This window comes from Scylla paramamosain, chromosome 16 (assembly GCF_035594125.1).
Source record: "Scylla paramamosain isolate STU-SP2022 chromosome 16, ASM3559412v1, whole genome shotgun sequence".
In the NCBI taxonomy this organism is placed as follows: Eukaryota; Metazoa; Arthropoda; class Malacostraca; order Decapoda; family Portunidae; genus Scylla; species Scylla paramamosain.
The window spans coordinates 7704623-7722500 of NC_087166.1; the positions used below are offsets into that span (position 1 = coordinate 7704623).

The following is a 17878-nucleotide window of genomic DNA, read 5'->3' on the forward strand; positions in this document are numbered from 1 at the left end:
GGCAAAGGAGGAGTCTCGGGGAAGGAGGTAAGTCGCTGTGCAAAAACCGCTGTGCTCAAGTTCAAGTGGCTGTGGTTAATGGCTCAGGTTCCTCGTGGTTGCCTTGAAGCACAAATTAGTCTTCTGGAAACACGCGACGCCCGGTGACTCAAAAAAAAAAGTGGAATTTCCCGACACAAGAATGCAAAGAATAGTAAAGAAGAAAATTGTCCTTCGTGTGTTAATTTGCCTTTTAGAATGTAAAGGATGAAGGACTAATGAAAGGATTCTAAGCAAAACTATCAGAGGAGGAACCAAATCTGGCCTCGTGTGTTTTCGTTTGTTCTCTAAAATGATACCAAGAAAATCTGAATATTCAGTAAAGCATAAAATAGATTGATCTTGTTGTTTTCATTTGTTCTCTGAAGACAGCGAAGAAGAAAACAGGAAATAAATAAATAATGTTTTTCATCTGCTCCTAAAATAACACAACAAAGAAAAAAAATAACAAAAGAATAAATCTGACTCATACTTTTAATTTACTCTTAAAAAAAATAAGCAACGAGGAATAAAAACAAACGACCAAATAATAAAAGCAACCTTCGTGCTTTTCACACACTTCGCAATAAAAAGAAATATCATAAAAAAAAAAAAGAAAGAAAATGGCAGAGGGATTGTAACTTTTTATTCGCTCCCAGTTTGTGTAACGATGGACGCACATATTTTCAGTATTTACTCTCAAGGCTGCGGAGGTCCCACTCGTCATGGCGAGAGGCCGGGGAAGCGAGGGCCCGTCTCCTAAAGGGTTAGCAGGGCGGCGCGGCGGGCGGTGTAGTGGCTTTTAGTGTTGGTGGGGCGAGTGAACCGTCCAGCAGGTGCGGCTATAATGGCGGTGCGGCTCTGGATGTAATGTCGCTCCAGCACGACATTCCTCCACCCTCCGCCTCCCTCTGTGGCAGCTACAGGCGGCTCCTCGCGCCCATTACCCGCCGAATACCTCCCCTCCACAATGGCTCTCCCTTCTCCCGCCGCTCGTTTGCCTCCCGTTCCAGGTCTCGATATGTTCAGGGCGGAGTGGCGGTGCGATTCAGGTGCAGTGTAATCAAGGCTCCGTGTCCCTGTAACTGATCAGGATTTTGGGGTTCTGAAGAAGGTTGTGGATGTGTGTTCTTTGGAGGATGTTTTGAATGTTCTTGTTTGTCAAAAGATGAGGATTCTGCGATTTTTAAAGATAATAGCGAATGTAATGTTTTTTTTTTTCGACTTTTTTTTCTATGTGCAATGGCATGTTTTCAATTTTTCTTCTCAATTTACTGTCTCTTTTTCGCCTTTGTTCAGATTCCTGCAACTGAGAAGATGAGAACTTTGAGGATTTTAAAGAATGTTATAAATCTTTTTTAAGAATGTTTTCTAAGAGTAATGAGGTATTTTTAATTCTTATTCACAATTTACTGTCCCCTCTTCGTCTTTGTTTCGCGTATCACAAAAACTTCACCGACAGATATTAGTGAGGTATTTTGAATACTTATATGGTCTCCTGCATTTTCAGTAAACGGAATTAATGTGAAATCACTGAGTCAAAGGCTCGTTTTTATTTTTAAGTCTTAGCTAATCCTGTAAATAGGCCACTTAAAATAACACAGCACACCTTGTCTATAATAACATACCAAATACGTAGTTAAAGAAGGTCCAATTTCCAACAGGGAGGGGAATAAAGAACCTCTACGTTATGTGTGACAAATGACTCAAATTACCAATCATTTTCCAGGAATATATGACTCAAAGTTACTTGTTCCGCTTGTTTTACTTGCTTTCACGTGCAAAAGGAAGCTGGACAAGGGCTACAAAAGCCAGACAAAAAAAAAAAAAAATTATTCGCTAATTTATTCTTCCTAGAACGTCGACTAGAAAAGGGGGCAATGATTATAATCTGTAATGTAACGCAATGTAATATAACGTTAGGTTAGGTTAGGTTAGATCAACATAAAGAGGATAAAGAGCTTTGATAGGACTGGTTAGATTGGATTAGGTTAGAAGAACAAAAATAAAGGTTTTAATCGGTTAGGTTAGGTTAGGTTAACTCAGCAGAAAAAGGCAACAGGGCTCTAAAAGGATAGGTTAGGTTAGGATAGGTAAAATAGGAAAGTTTTAATCGTTTGGTAGAAAAGCGAGGAGGATTCTAATCAAGTTGGCTAATTGAGTACCAAAGGTAACTTAATATTCACCGAACTCACTGACACAACAAACCCTTACAAGAAAAGAGTGGAGAGAGAGAGAGAGAGAGAGAGAGAGAGAGAGAGAGAGAGAGAGAGAGAGAGAGAGAGAGAGAGAGAGAGAGAGAGAGAGAGAGAGAGAGAGAGAGAGTTGTGAGTCTAAGAGAGGGGGCGTTCGTTCGTCAATGAGGGGGAGTGAGAGCGAGTGAGGGCGAGTGAGGGGTGGGAAGGAAACAGGTCACATTAACGGTAATGGCGTGGCTGGCGGCCGGTCTGAACCACTGATTTAGGAGTTCCGTTTTCAGGATAGAGTGGTGCGAGGGAGAGGAGGGAGAGGAGGAGGAGAGGAGGAGGGAAGGGAAAATGGAGTAGATACGGGAAGGTTGAAAAATATTTAACCTGGTACCCTGAAAAATGTCCTCTGATAGTATATTGCAGTATCACATCAAGTGCAATAAACAAAGTCCATCATCCTCAGCCTCTCTCTCTCTCTCTCTCTCTCTCTCCTCTCTCTCTCTCTCTCTCTCTCTCTCTCTCTCTCTAATTTCAACACCAGAGAGAGAGAGAGAGAGAGAGAGAGAGAGAGAGAGAGAGAGAGAGAGAGAGAGAGGAGAGAAGAGATGAGAGAGAGAGAGAGAGAGAGAGAGAAAATACACACCTTACAAAACATTCAACAAAAGAAAAGAGGAAAAAGCCTCAAATTTCCATTCTTGATAATCCTATGAAGGGAGAGAGAGAGGAACACACACACACACACACACACACACACACACACACACACACACACACACACACACACACACACACACACACACACACAAAACACGACCAATACCAGTCCTTCACAACGGCACGACGAGGCAAGGCAGCACCAGGAGGAGGAGGAGGAGGAGGAGGAGGAGGAGGAGGAGGAATCCCGTAATTATATCGACCGGGAGTGACAATGAAGATGTACTTTCCTACCCAACTGCTTTATGCGACAGCTAATGCCACCCTCCCAGCCGCTGCCTCCTGTAATCTGCAACACAAACACAACTCCCGCCTCCACTGCTCCCCCTCAGCCCCCTCGTCCCCTCCGTGCGGTAATGTGCTGGGCCTGGTAATAATAGCCGGACAATAACACATAACCCTGAGGTGCCGGTGGTGTGTTAGTGTGCTGTGGTGCTAAAGGGGAAGAGGGACTGGTGAAGAAGTGTGGTGTATGTGGCGTGGTGTTGACGTATTTTATTATTTGTTTATTTATTTATTTATCTTTTGGTGTAGGTTTTTGGTAAGTTTGGGTTCTGTAGTGGTAAAGGGAAAGCTAGGAAAGAGTTGTGGTTGAGAGGGGTGGGTGAAGAAGGGTTGTGGTGTTGGTGGTGTGGCTTTGAGGGCGTGTTCTTGGTTTGTGTGCTCGTGGTGTCGGCGTGTTGTAGTATTAGAGGGGTAGCCAGGAAGAGTTGTTATTTGCGGTGTCGTTAAGAAGAATTGTGGTGCTTGTGGTGTGGTGTTGATGGTGTGTTCCTGGTTTAAGTGCCTTGGTGTTGATGTGTTGGTGTGTTGTGGCATTCATGGGGAGGATAAGGAGGAGATATTGTGCTTCAGTTAGGTAAATAAGGTGTTCTTTAACCCTTTGACTGCCACTTGGTACACCTTTCCCTAATTACCAGTTTGAGACATCTTTACTTGTTCTACAGCCATGTCCAGTCTTTGAACTGGGAAGGAATTGCAAAATGTATTCTTTTTCATCGCTAATTTTCTTGTAGATGCTTATAAAGACTTCACGTATTGCTTCTGGTGTTGCTAATTGTTTTGTGTCGCAGCGAAAGGGTTAAAATTATTTGTTTGTTTGTTTGTTTGTTTGTAGTATAAGAATGATGTACGTGGAGGAATGTACAGGATAGTGAATTAATGATTTATAACGCAGATAAATTGGGAACGTTAGTTAATCTGGAACATTAAAAAAAATAAATAAATGAAAACAGTAAGACATTAACAATTGCGGGGCCTGAGGCTAAGCAAATGTTTTTTCTGTTACCAAGAGAAGCGCCAAATGATTGTGTTGATAGAGAATTTTGCTTTTATAGCGTAAATGAATTGAAAACGTTAGCTGATGGCATAAAATTATGTTGATATGTATTGCTATTGTAAAAAATTATGCACGAGCTATATTGAATAGTACATTTTAAAGCAGCAATGTAAAATAAACCTAATGTGTGTAGCACTCAAATAAACAGAAATATTAATAAGCAGTACAAAATAAGCTATTACTACTGTAGTAATTATATACACACGCTTAATTAGATACCATATTTTCATGCAGTCATAAAAATAAACCAGGTGTGTGTGTAACCCTAACTATCTCTCCCTCTATCTCTCTTCAGTCCTCACCCCATTTTACTATTTGCAAGTTACAATTTACAGAAGTGTGCGGTACTTGAATGAGGGGAGGCATGAATGAACGCAACACCACCACTACTCTCTTTAAGTTACCCATTGAAGGATGCGCGTTTTCTCTCCAGAGCACGAAGTAACACCACAGCATCACTTGAGCGAGAAGTCAATTTATCATACTTCCCTTTCAATAACACTGATTCACGTACATAGTGTATATGCTAAGGGGACAAGGAAGAATCAAGAACGTTACCTTGTACAGTGTAGCCACGACTCAGAGCAATGACTTCAAGGACGTGGGGAAGTGGCAAGTCTTGGCAAGGCACCCACAGGAGACTGAAAGAAAAAGAAAACGGGGGTCAGTACTCAAGCTCGGTAACTACAATAAAATACATAAACAATAACGTGTAAAAGGAATATGTTAAACAAGTTTGTGACAATGTAGTACACATAAGTATTTCCCTTCATATACATTAGAAAAACAAACAAACAAACTATACAAAAGGTTCATAATAAAGGAAGGTAAATAACAGGAACCTAAGCCTTCATTATACAAAAAAAAAAAAAAAAAGTAAAGTCAGTATAAGGTGACCTATTATGAGGGAAAACGCTCCATATTTCCATCTACTCCTTCTTCAGTAGACCATTCCATAAACTCTTCATTCCCACCACCCTACTCCTTCATTTCGAGAGAGAGAGAGAGAGAGAGAGAGAGAGAGAGAGAGAGAGAGAGAGAGAGAGAGAGAGAGAGAGAGAGAGAGAGAGAGAGAGAGAGAGACACGAACTGACGTACTAAACTCTACTCCAACCATCCTTACTCCTTCACTCTTCCACTAAACCACTCCATACAAAAAAATCCTCATTTCCACCCACCTCTTCCACCACTCCATTCCACAAGTCCACTATACAGAAGAACACTCCCTCATCTCCATCTCATTCCTTTCTCCACTCTACCGCTCCACCGTTCCACCACTCCACCATAAAGAAGAACACCCCATCACCTTCACCTCCACCTCTTCCACCAGTCCGGTAGTCCACTTCAAATCAAGCATTAAATCTTGCCGCTCCACCCTTATCACATACATCCCAGTGTAACGCAGCCACCTCAACGCCCTCACGCCCTCACCCACGCCCTCCCGCTAGTAAATTAAGGCGCCAATACCCCGCAGGAGAGTCGGGCCCACTACGTCATCTGTTTGGCGCCCTCCAGCTCATTATAATATTGAATCCTCCAGGGGCCCATTTTTCCGCGTCCAGACCCGCCCCTCGCGCCCCCGTTATTGTTGGACTGGTCTAATCCCTTTACTAGGATTTCCATTTTGCATAATTTATAGCCCAGCGTAGAGTCCCCGAAGTGTAGCCCAAGGTTTTGAGTTTTTGGTCTCTCTCTCTCTCTCTCTCTCTCTCTCTCTCTCTCTCTCTCTCTCTCTCTCTCTGCTTTTTTTGTTTTTTGTTCTTGTTTTGTTTTCTTTCTCGTAACTTTGTGATTTTTGTTGTTTTGTTATGGTTTTGTGTCTGTTCCACGTTTTCTTTTGGTTTCTTTCATGTGATTATTTTTGTTTGTTTGTTTGTTTGTTTGTTTGTTTGTTTGTGTGTGTGTGTGTGTGTGTGTGTGTGTGTGTGTGTGTGTGTGTGTGTGTGTGTGTGTGTGTGTCATAATGCGTCATGTTAAAATGAATGTCTTTATTGTGTACCTCTCTTTCCTCTCCCTTGCTCTGTTCTTGTCTTTACCATTCCATTCCACCTCCTCTTCCTCATTCGTTACTTTCTGTCCTATCCATTCCTACTGTATCCATCCCCCCTCCCTCCCTTCCTCCTCCTCCTCTTCCTCCTCCTTCGCCTTCTCCTGTCACATATTTCTCTCCTTACTCCCATATTTCTTTCCTCCTCCTCCTCCTACTCCTCCTCCATTCCTCAAAGCATCGTGCCTTCCTCCTCTTCCTCCTCCTCCCAGCATCCCATTCTTCCTCTGTCTGTCTCCTGTAACTCATCCATCTTCATCTCTCCACTCTTCCATCCATCCTCGTCCATTCTTGGTTATTCTATTCTTCCACTACTGCTCTTCCATCTTTTCATTCGTCTCTTTCTATCTCCCACTTTCACTCCTCTTCGTTTCGCTTCCTACTTCCTCTGATTGTTTTTTGTTTTTTTTCTTTTAGTATTTTTCTTCTTCCTGTGATCCTCCTTTTTTTTCTTTTTTGTTTCTGTCCTTCACTTCCATTTTTCTTAGTTCCTCTTTCCATCTTCTTTTTGTCTAATTTTTCTTTATTTCTTTTGTTTTGTTGACATTTTTACTTCCATTTCCCTTTTTTAATCAGTTTTCTTTCTTATTCTTCTCCCTTTGTATCTCAACATTTACTTTTTTTTTTTCGTCTCATTACTCAGTCTTATCCTTCCTCTTTTTATCCTCCATTTCTTCCCTCCACGTCTTTTATCATTTTTATTTTTCATTTCATTTTTTACTCTTTTCTTTCTTTTTTTATTTGTCTCTTTCTATACTTTCACTATCTCCTTTCATTCTTATTTATTTTGTCTTCTTTGATTTCTTCCCCTTCGTCATCTATTTATTATTTTCTTTTTTTTTTCATCCTCCCTTTTACTCAGTTTGGTTCGTCGTTTACTTGCTCACTTTGTCCCTATCACATTTCTCAATTCCTTTATCCTTTGTCCCTTTTCCCTCCCCAATTACTTTTCCACGTTCTCCCTTTATTGCTGTATCTCTCTCTCCTTTTCCCTCCCTTCTATCTACAAACACCCAAACTCTTTCCCTCTTTCTTTTTTTTTTCTTTCCCTTCCATGCACCTATTCGCTCCCTCAATCTATTTTATTTCTTCCTTTCTCGTCCCCTTTCCCTTCCATTCCTTCCCCTGTCTTTACTCTCTCTCTCTCTCTCTCTCTCTCTCTCTCTCTCTCTCTCTCTCTCTCTCTCTCTCTCTCTCTCTCTCTCTCTCTCCTTTTTTCTCATTATTTCTTTTCAGTTTTTCTTTAACTGTTTTTTCTCCTGATATTATTTTCTAAATGTTTAAAATCATCAGTATCTTTCACGTTACCTTGATACTCTCTCTCTCTCTCTCTCTCTCTCTCTCTCTCTCTCTCTCTCTCTCTCTCTCTCTCTCTCTCTATGAGCCATCACGCCAGGTCGCGAAGTTACTAGTTTGGGAGAGAACAAACCAGCCCCTATAGTAGGATGTGCTTAATGGCCAAAGTTTTAATGCATTTATGACGAAAAACTCAGCAGATCTTTGAGGAGGAGGAGGAGGAGGAGGAGGAGGAGGAGGAGGAGGAGGAGGAGGAGGAGGAGGAGGAGGGCACAAACATCATAACTTAGTCGATGGTCGATGGCTGAGTCTCGCGTCCTTGATCTCGACCAAGGAGGAAAGATTTTGTTCTGTCTCTCTCTCTCTCTCTCTCTCTCTCTCTCTCTCTCTCTCTCTCTCTCTCTCTCTCTCTCTGACCACTACTCTATCCATTTATTTATCTAATCATGTATCTTTCATTACCAGAGAGAGAGGGGAGAGAGAGAGAGAGAGAGGAGAGAGAGGAGAGAGAGAGGAGGAGAGAGAGAGAGAGGAGAGAGAGGAGAGAGAGAGAGAGAGAGAGAGAGAGAGAGAGAGATGAAAGAAAATCCAAGTGGTTTCACATTATTTTTACTTTCACTCATCATTTTTTCCACAATTTTTTTTTTTCACTCGACGTCCAGATTGTATTTTTGTCCCTAATTAGTAAAAAGGGAATCACCGCGTGGCCAGAATCACACCGAGGAACACCAATTTACATACAACTTGGCGCCATTTGGCCTAATATCCACCGTGGGGGGGTAGTCCTCCTCTCTCCCCTCTCCCCTCTTTTCTTTCCTTCCTTTCTTCCGTCATCTACACTTTCCTCCTCTTTTTTTTTATCTTTTTATCTCCTTCTTTCCTCTGATGATTTCATTTCCTGGCTGATTTTCTGATTTTCTTGTCTCTATCTTTAAAATTTGTTACTTTTTATTTTCTTGTTTTTTTCTTTTCGTTTTTTGTCTATAGCTGTCTGCCTGTCTAATTGTCTCTCTCTCTCTCTCTCTCTCTCTCTCTCTCTCTCTCTCTCTCTCTCTCTCTCTCTCTCTCTCTCTCTGACTTCACTACTCTTCATTCATTTATTTACCTAAGCATGTATCTTTTATTTCCAGAGAGAGAGAGAGAGAGAGAGAGAGAGAGAGAGAGAGAGAGAGAGAGAGAGAGAGAGAGAGAGAGAGAGAGAGAGAGAGAGAGAGAGAGAGAGAGAGAGAGAGAGAGAGAGAGAGAGAGAGAGAGAGAGAGAGAGAGAGAGAGAGAGAGAGAGGAAAATTTCATCTTCCGGGGATACAATATGTCGGTGATAAACAAGTGCAGCTCAACTTGGCGACGCGAGATGGCGCCATAAATTGTCTTGCACGCAGCACTTACTTCGTCAATCCGTTTTCCTTCCCCGCCAACTCCAAATCCTTTACAAACGCAAACCACCGACGCCGCGCCTTCCCCGTTGCCATTATATCAAGCCAACCCGATGCTCAACACTGGGTCCTACTCCTACTAGGGGGGTCCTCTGGGTCTTCCTCAGGGTCCTACTACTCCCCCCGCCCACCACCAACCCTCCATCCCTTCCAAATAGCATCATTACGGTTATTGTTCAAGTTGGAAAGTCGGGACCAATACATTACCTACAGATGGGTTCCCGCCTGCATGTAAATGTGACCTCTTTTTACCTTGCGCTGCAGGATTTGGATGGCGGGAAATTTGTTTGTCGATAAGACGCCGCGCGAGGGGGAAGGTTTATGCTAGAAACGGAGCTCATTATAAGCCGCCCCGAGACACAGCAGGGAAGGGAAGGGGGAGAGGGAGACGCCGCCACAAAGAGACGCCGGCAAAGTGAGCCATTATTTCTGGAGACGTGCAGGGAACAGGTGAGCCGCCGAGGAGATGAGGACTGATCGCGGATGAAGAGGATTCGGACGGGGCGCTCGCTCCTCGCGGCTCCCGGGTTGCGGCGCTAGGTGAAAGGGGGCTCGAGGGCACGGCGCGTCTGGTTGGATCTTGGGTTGTGGCACAGAGGGAAACTTAACGTAATCACCGGCCGCGAAATGTGACGGTTTAATGGAGGGTTCTGAGGCAAACAACACCTGTAGACTGCCTGGCGTGACGTGATCGATAAACGCAATAGGAACACGACAGAAGACACACATGGGCACTTTCTATCAACAACTCCCAGCACACATTAGAATCAAGACACAAAAACAACAGAAATAGGCACTTTCCACCAACAACATACAGCACAAAATCCACAAAAAAGACACAAAAAACACCACCACAACTGCAGTACACCTAAAATCCACAACGAAACCTAAAACAGACACTTAAGAACACCACAGTGAAGACACAAAGACCTCAACACTCCAGTCCACGACTCCTAATAGACACCCCAGCACACCCCAAAAACACCCCCAGAACACCCTAAAGCACCGCACTTCCATCTCCACTGCACGGCTGGAGGGCGAGCGAGGGGCGTGATCTGATTGGGCCGCTGGGCATAGTTAGGCTGCTATTGGTGGCTTGGGAGGGAGGCAGGCGATTAAGGGCTCGCTGGAGGACATGGCTGTGTAATGCCCCTCGCCCGGATATCGCCGCCCCCGAGTCGTTTAGGCAGACACAAAGTACATAGTTATAAAAGTCGGTAACCATCCTGTTGAATATGTATCAGAATTTACATAGTGACTTCTTGTTTTGGGCCGTAAAGGATGTCGCGGGGAGGAACAGTTAAGGTGTCTCTCTCTCTCTCTCTCTCTCTCTCTCTCTCTCTCTCTCTCTCTCTCTCTCTCTCTCTCGCCTAATGGTCGCGTGACTACTTACTGTCGGCGTCTAGTGACCGGCACACACCTTTAATTAGCGCGTCACAGGTGAACATTAAACACGTAATCAGAAACGTATATATTACCTGTGTTTTTCTTTCGTTTTTTTTTTTTATGTTATGTGTTTTTAGGTTTTTATTTATTTATTTGTTGAAAGGAGGTTGAAGTGTTTTTTTTTTTTGAGAAGTGGGCGTGAGGAATATTTTATGTAAAATTTATTAGTGTGATGATGAAAATAAAGAAAAGAAAAGGAGGACGAGGAGGAGGATTAATTCAAGATAGTAGATACGAAGAGAGAAGAAGAAGAAGAAGAAGAAGAAGAAAAAGAAGAAGAAGAAAAAGAAAAAGAAAAAGAAAAAGAAAAAAAGAAGAAGAAGAAGAAGAAGAAGAAGAAGAAGAAGAAAAATAATTACAGCAACAACAACAACAATAACAAAGAAAATAAATAAGAAGCAAGATAACAAGACAAGAATAAAGGAAAAGAAAGGAAAAACGAAATGAAGAAGTAGCTACCAAGGTGAAGCGAACGCAACCCAACGCAACCCAGACGAACTCACCCATGAAAAGACTCACTGTTATACACGTACACCTTCCCAAAGTGAGACAAGTAAGTATATAAGACTCTGCAGCAAGCGGCTTGAGATGGAGACACACACACTATACCACCACCACCACCACTACTACCGACCACCACCACCACCACCACCACCACCACCACCACCACCACCACCACCACCACCGCTGCGCCGCTTATCTCTCCAGCACTCCGCCACATCAACTCCAGGACAATAAGGGGAGTGGCAGCTGGTCATTAGCCTGGATTACGGATGATAAAATTCTGGCGGCGCGACTGCCTGACGGTTTTTTAAGATCCACACGTAAAGTTGGACCGAGCGTGTAAATCTTTGCCGCCGCGAGAAAGATTGGACGCAGGGATGAAATATTTGAATCATGAGATATTTTGTGCCTTGTGTTGTGCTGGGTTGTGGTGTTAGAAGTTAGAGGAGTGTTGGGAGGCTTGGAGGGGATAAGGAGGGTGTAATGGGGGAGGATGTGGAGAAGGGCGTTGGGGGAAGTAGGAGTTTGGGAATGGGAGGAGGAAAGAGAAGGGAAGGAGGATGCAGGAGGAGAGAAAGGGAAAAAGGAATAGGATTAGGGAGTAGGGGGAAAGTTGGGGGGAGAAGGAGGAGAGGGGATTGGAATGAATAGTGAGGAGAAAAAAGGGTTAGGGAATTGGGGGAAAAAAGGGTTAGGGAATTGGGGGAGAATAGGGAGGGGAAAGAGGGGAAAAGTAGGAGTTAGAGAATGGGGAAGGGACGAAGGGTGAGGATGGGGGAGAAGGGGAAAAAGAAAGAGTAGGAAGAGAAGGAGAAGGAGAAGGAGAAGAAGGAGAAGGAGAAGGAGGAAGCAGGGAAACAGTGTGACAAGGAAGAGGAAGCGGATAAAACATTAGCAAAAAAATAAAAATAAGAAAGAAATCATCAGACAAGGACGAGAGGAAAGGAAAGAAGATAAGGAGGAGGAGGAGGAGGAGGAGGAGGAGGAGGAGGAGGAGGAGGAGAGTCGGAAAGACGATGAGGAAGAGAAAGAAGAGACATAAGAGGTAAATAAAAAAGAAAAGAGAAATTATGGTCAGACAAGGAGGAGGAGGAGAAAGAAGAAGAAGAAGAAGAAGAAGAAGAAGAAGAAGAAGAAGAAGAAGAAGAAGAAGAAGAAGAAGAAGAAGAAGAAGAAGAAGAAGAAGAAGAAGAAGAAGAAGAAGAAGAAGAAGAAGAAGAAGAAGAAGAAGAAGAAGAAGAAGAAGAAGAAGAAGAAGAAGAAGAAGAAGAAGAAGAAGAAGAAGAAGAAGAAGAAAATAGAAACACACACACACACACACACACACACACACACACACACACACACACACACACACACACACACACACACACAAGCAGAAGCAGAAGGAACAGAGGCAAGGGAGTAAGTGAGAAAGCCCCTTGGTGTACCCTGGGCGAAGCAACGTTGCGTTGAGTGCCCGCGGCAGTACGTTATCCCTTTAACTAGATGTAGAAAAATCGTCCACTTGAGGTCTGCGCCTGTGGCCGGGGAGACCCTCTCAGACCCGGCTACTCACCTCATTATTTTTGCCTTATTATCAGCCGGAGAGGCAAAAAACAGGAGCAGGAGAGCGGCTCGCATTGGCGTCAGACTCCTGCATCTTCGTTAGCGATTATAATCCTGGCGGCCTCTTCTTGCAGGAAATGGAGCTTACCAACTAAGAGGGTAATGCTCTCTCTCGCCCCGAGCCAACCTGGGCCTTGGGGCGGGGCGGGGTGCGGGTGAGAGCGGCGTGACAGCGTGCGGGAGTGCGGAAGAGTGTTGGGGCGGCCGCGGGAGGAGAGTTGTGGGTATTTTCTCCGGAAAGCTGCTGGAGGAAGACGTGGGAGTGAGGGCTGGAGTGAGAGTTGGTGTGGCGGAGCGCTCCCTGGGGCACCCTCGGCCACGTCCCCACCTGCCGCCGCCAGCACAGCCACCTTGATGGAGCACTGCCATCCCCCGACCCCCACCCGCCACTCTGCACTGGGGAGGGGGATGTAAGAAGAGAGGAGAGGGAAGGAAATGAGAATGGGAGAGAGGAGAGGAAAGGAGAGAGGAAAGAGTCAGTGGCAGCGGGATGGATGACTGTCAGCCTCGTGTGTGTGTGTGTGTGTGTGTGTGTGTGTGTGTGTGTGTGTGTGTGTGTGTGTGTGTGTGTGTGTGTGTGTGTGTGTGTGTGTGTGTGTGTGTGTGTGTGTGTGTGTGTGTGTGTGTGTGTGTGTGTGTGTGTGTGTGTGTGTGTGTGTGTGTGTGTGTGCGTGTGCGTGCGTGCGTGTGAGTACAGTTTTTTTTCTATATGAGAGTTCGTGCTCAAAGATCTTCGTAGCTAATTTTATGTATTTCTGCACCAGGGTCCGCGTGATTACATTCGCTGCGTCCTGTGTACACGCCTGCAATAATTTATGCGTGGTGTGTGCGAGCGGCGTTCAGCCTACCTGTTGAGTCTGCCTCGTGTGCCTGACTATTATACCTGTGTGTGCCTAATTAAATGAAGTCACAACTCTGGCCTTTCGCTACCTGAGCACTGAGCAGCATCCAATACTTGAGCTCTTCATTATATTCTATCACACCGCCGCACACTCCTGGGAACCCTCGCCAGTGTTGTGTTGGTGTTAAATGTAAACCGTGCAGCACAATACGAGACGCCAGAAATTCTAATGTGCTGAAAGCGGAGCGCGAGCGATTATTAGCTATAAGGCCTCTCAGCACAGCGCACACACACACGCACACACACACACACACACACACACACACACACACACACACACACACACACACACACACACACACACGGGTCAGGCAGGGTTGGTCAGGGTTAGGCAGGGCGCAAGGTAGGGTTGGTCAGGGCGGGAGTCAAGGCTAATGAACAACTTTAAACTTTTATCCTGGCACTCATCGGCAGCTGGCAGCCTCGGTGACGTGTGTGGCAGGCAGAGCGGAGGCAGCTGGCGCACTGCAGACCACTACTGGGAAGCAGCCGCGCCATCTGCAATATGCAACCATTGCAATCTGTGTAAACTTTGGGTGATCGGCGCAGAATCTCCGTACGACCTTGCATCCGCGAGATCAATAAACGAAATACGAAAAATCGCAAGCTTTACTGGCCAGGTGAGTATGTCATCCGTCAGAGGAAGCATGTGTCCCCCCCGCCCCGCAACGGTAACAATACATCACCAATACTTCCTGATTATTCGTTGAAGCGAGTTTCTACGACTGTGTAAAATGTGTGTCTGTCCGCCATCTTTTCTTGGATTCCATGACGATTGTGATCGGTGCGGCCACGGAGCTGCCAGAGGTACAATGACGCCGGCAGGGGAGCGATCCCCAGCCACCCATCCTGTCGAGCTGCGCTGCCCAGCAACACACCAGAGCCAGCTCCGCCGCGACTCCTGCCCCGTGGAGGCGAGGCAAGGCGGAGAGGCCCGGGCACGGGTGTCTTCAGGAGGGGATAAACCCTGGCTGGCGAGTGCTGGGAGTGGTGCTAGCGCCGCCCTCGGTCACAGTCGTAACCATGATTGGGAGAGCGGGGAGAGGGACGTGTCACTCTCCCGCGCTGCCCCCGAGCCCCCCGCCCCCGCCTCTCCCCGCTCTCCTTGCAGGCTTCCCTCTTACTATGGGATCGATGGTTACCCGTGAGTTCAACAATTAGGCTGCTTGTCCACCTGTAATTATGCGAGCGTGTGCACCTGACGGCACGGGGAACAGCATTCGCTATTCTAGTTCTCGCCGCGGAGTAAAAATAACTCGCCGACGGTAGAGGTTGAATTCCTTTGTTCTGACGGAGGTGGTGTTTGCCTCTAGGGCACTGCTCCCGTCCCTTAGGCTGATATGGAGACCTGGGCCTTGGGAGGATGTGCTGCAAGTGTGAGGAAGAGAACGGAGACAGGCGTGGTTTATTTCCTTACTTCACATCCTAACCTTACTCTTTTTCTCTCTCTCACTCTCTTTCTTGGGCGACAGAAAACGTCAACACTCGCCAGCCACTCTCTCTCTCTCTCTCTCTCTCTCTCTCTCTCTCTCTCTCTCTCTCTCTCTCTCTCTCTCTCTCCTCGGACTCTCTTTCCTGCTTGCACTCCTCCCCGTCAACTGTTTTAATCGATGTAATGTGCAATGCGAGGGATGACTGCGAGGGGAGGCCGGCGTGCCCCTGACCACCTGCTGCAGCGTTGTCAAGACGACCTTCTGGGTAAATCCTAAGTATATTGAGGAAAAAAAACTTTAGAGCAGGAAGCAGGAGGGTGAGGAAGGGAAGGTGCAGGAGAAGGAGGAGCAATTCAACATGCTAGTGGTGATGAGAAGGGTGATGTGTATCGGGTTATGTGATAGAAGATGATTGTGAGGAGGTGTGATTGTGGATTTGTTATGTGTTACTCTGTGTTATTAGTGATAGTGTGTGTGATGCTTTGGAGAGGAAATAAGTTTGTTTGTCTTCTTTCTCTCTCTCTCTCTCTCTCTCTCTCTCTCTCTCTCTCTCTCTCTCTCTCTCTCTCTCTCTCTCTCTCTTTTTGTGTGTGTGTGTGTGTCATAAGTAGGTATTCAGGTATTCTAAACCCAAGGGATAAAAAGGGGTATGCATGTTCTCTCTCTCTCTCCCTTACACACACACACACACACACACACACACTAGTGCACTAATTATGAACTCCTCACAGCTCAGGCCATAGTAGTTCATTGGCTGCCGAGGACACACTTCCCGTCTGCAGGCCAATAAAAAGAACCGAGCCTGGTGGATGAGGGGAGGGGGAGTAGGGAGGGGGAGGGGAGGGAGCGCCCTGTTGCCTCACAAAGATCACCTGTGGAGGGAGAACGCCGCCGGGTTGACGAGCGGCACTCTGAGCGTCTTTCTGGCGGCATTCATTAACAGTGGCGACAAAGAGACCAGAGGAGAAGGACCAACTCTCGAGGGAAGTGGCCCCCTCCACGGCACTCCTGCAGCCGCGCCTGAGCCTCTTACTGGTGCCAGTGTTTGGGTTGGAGGAAACAAGGATCCTCATGCGGCCATAACGACACTCATCGCTGTGAGGCTCCCAGTGTGGCTGTCGGGTCCCCAAAGCCAAGACCAGTGAGGAGGACGCCCGCCCCACTAACGAGAGCCAGGACCCTCTCCTTCCCCGGCCGCGACAGCCACCCCGCCCATTGGTGCGTCCGCAGGGGCGTGAGTGTACCAGAAGGACCCCGGCAGGAAGAGAACCAGCCAATAGGAGAGCAAGAGGAGTGTGGCGCAGAAAATGTGATCACGGCACGTGCCATCCGGTCAGGCCAGCCGCACTCTGTTACCCACGCCACCCACCGCCCGCCCGCCCGCCCGACTTCACAAAGGAAGAAAAATATGTCAATGATTACGGTGCCGGCAGTCTAGTCCAACAGACCCGGTGTTCCCTGAAGATTTTTCAGGCAAACATACATTTACATACAGTTGGAGAGAGAGAGAGAGAGAGAGAGAGAGAGAGAGAGAGAGAGAGAGAGAGAGAGAGAGAGAGAGAGAGAGAGAGAGAGAGAGAGAGAGAGAGCAAAGGGAAAGTCAAGGAAAGTCAAGGACAGTCGCCGCTATATTCCATTCTGCTCTTACTTTCCTACTTGCAAGAGAATATCCTTTGCAAATTCTCAAGACACCCCCTCACACTCCCCACCTCCCTCCCTCCCCGCTAATCTCCGTCAGGTTCATGGTGGAGGATTCTTTAAAGTTTCTTGTGTAGCAGATGTACTGGAGAAGCCTGGCGCCGTCAGCTTATTGGCTCTCACAGTGCCAGCTCGTGTAACGATCTCCGACCCTTGTTGAGTATTATTGTCGTGGGGCCTCAGGCAAGGGCGGCGGCCTGCTGGTGGGGGCGTGGACTGGCGGCAGGAAGAGTTACACGCCGCTGGAAGATCATGAAATCGTGGGAACTTTGCAATAATTCGGCAGAAATCGTGCAAACACAGAATCTGGAGATCATATGGAAATGAAGACGTTTGTATTTGGGTCCTCCGCCTGCGTCGTCGCCGCCAACATTGAGGCGCCCGCCGCTGCCAGCCGCGCAACAATCTTTCGCTCTCTTTCTGTCTCTCTTCCTCTCCCGCTGTGAACATCCTGCGCTTCTGCTTCATATCGCACTTATAGCAAACCCGGTCACGTTGACTGTCGCTGGAGATAAAGACAGACGGCTGGGAATGACAGTCGCCATCATCAAAGGGCTTCAGGAGAGGAGGGAGTGCGGGAGCCAAGGGCCGAGACCAGCTGGTTGGCGACAGCTGGCAGCGGGAAACAGTGATGCTGCACCGGGACCGCCATCCACAAACCGCTTTATCTCGCCTTTTTGCTGCCTCTACCTAAAAGAGCTTCTTTCTCTGCCAACTTTTCCCCGATGAATGGGAGCTGACGGCCAGGAGAGCCACGATCCACGGGCCTCGCCTCTCGCAGCGAGTTATGGCAGACTCACTCTCTGCGTCCCCTAACTCCGCGGTAATAAAGGGGAGAGAGACACTCCTTCACCACATTCACATTGTTTCTTTACTATTTCCTCAACACCTTGAGTCACCACGTCACCCTCACCACTCTCACCACCACAACCACAGCATCCCCTCCACCTGGACGCCTTCACCACCGCGGCAACACAGCTCAGTATACACACACACACACACACACACACACACACACACACGCACATACACACACACAGAGCCGCTCCTACGCGGACACCGAACAACACTCGCTCAAACAAAGCAGCTTTAAGTGCCATAACAGACCAGCAGCCGCTCTAAGAACACGCCATAAAACACGCCACCTCTACACACACACAAACACACACACACATACACACACACACACACACACACACACACACACACACACACACACACACACACACACACACACACACACACAAGCAAG

The 17878-nt window shown here is 46.7% G+C and overlaps 1 long non-coding RNA gene across 1 annotated transcript in view; it reads right to left on the bottom strand.

The window, feature by feature from the left end:
* The window catches only part of LOC135107803 (uncharacterized), a 47233-nt gene that overhangs the window by 16007 nt on the left and 13348 nt on the right, over window positions 1-17878 (bottom strand). Inside the window, exon 2 of the long non-coding RNA XR_010271998.1 lies at window positions 4819-4901. This is a non-coding gene — a long non-coding RNA (uncharacterized LOC135107803). The remainder of the gene's footprint in view (window positions 1-4818; window positions 4902-17878) is intronic.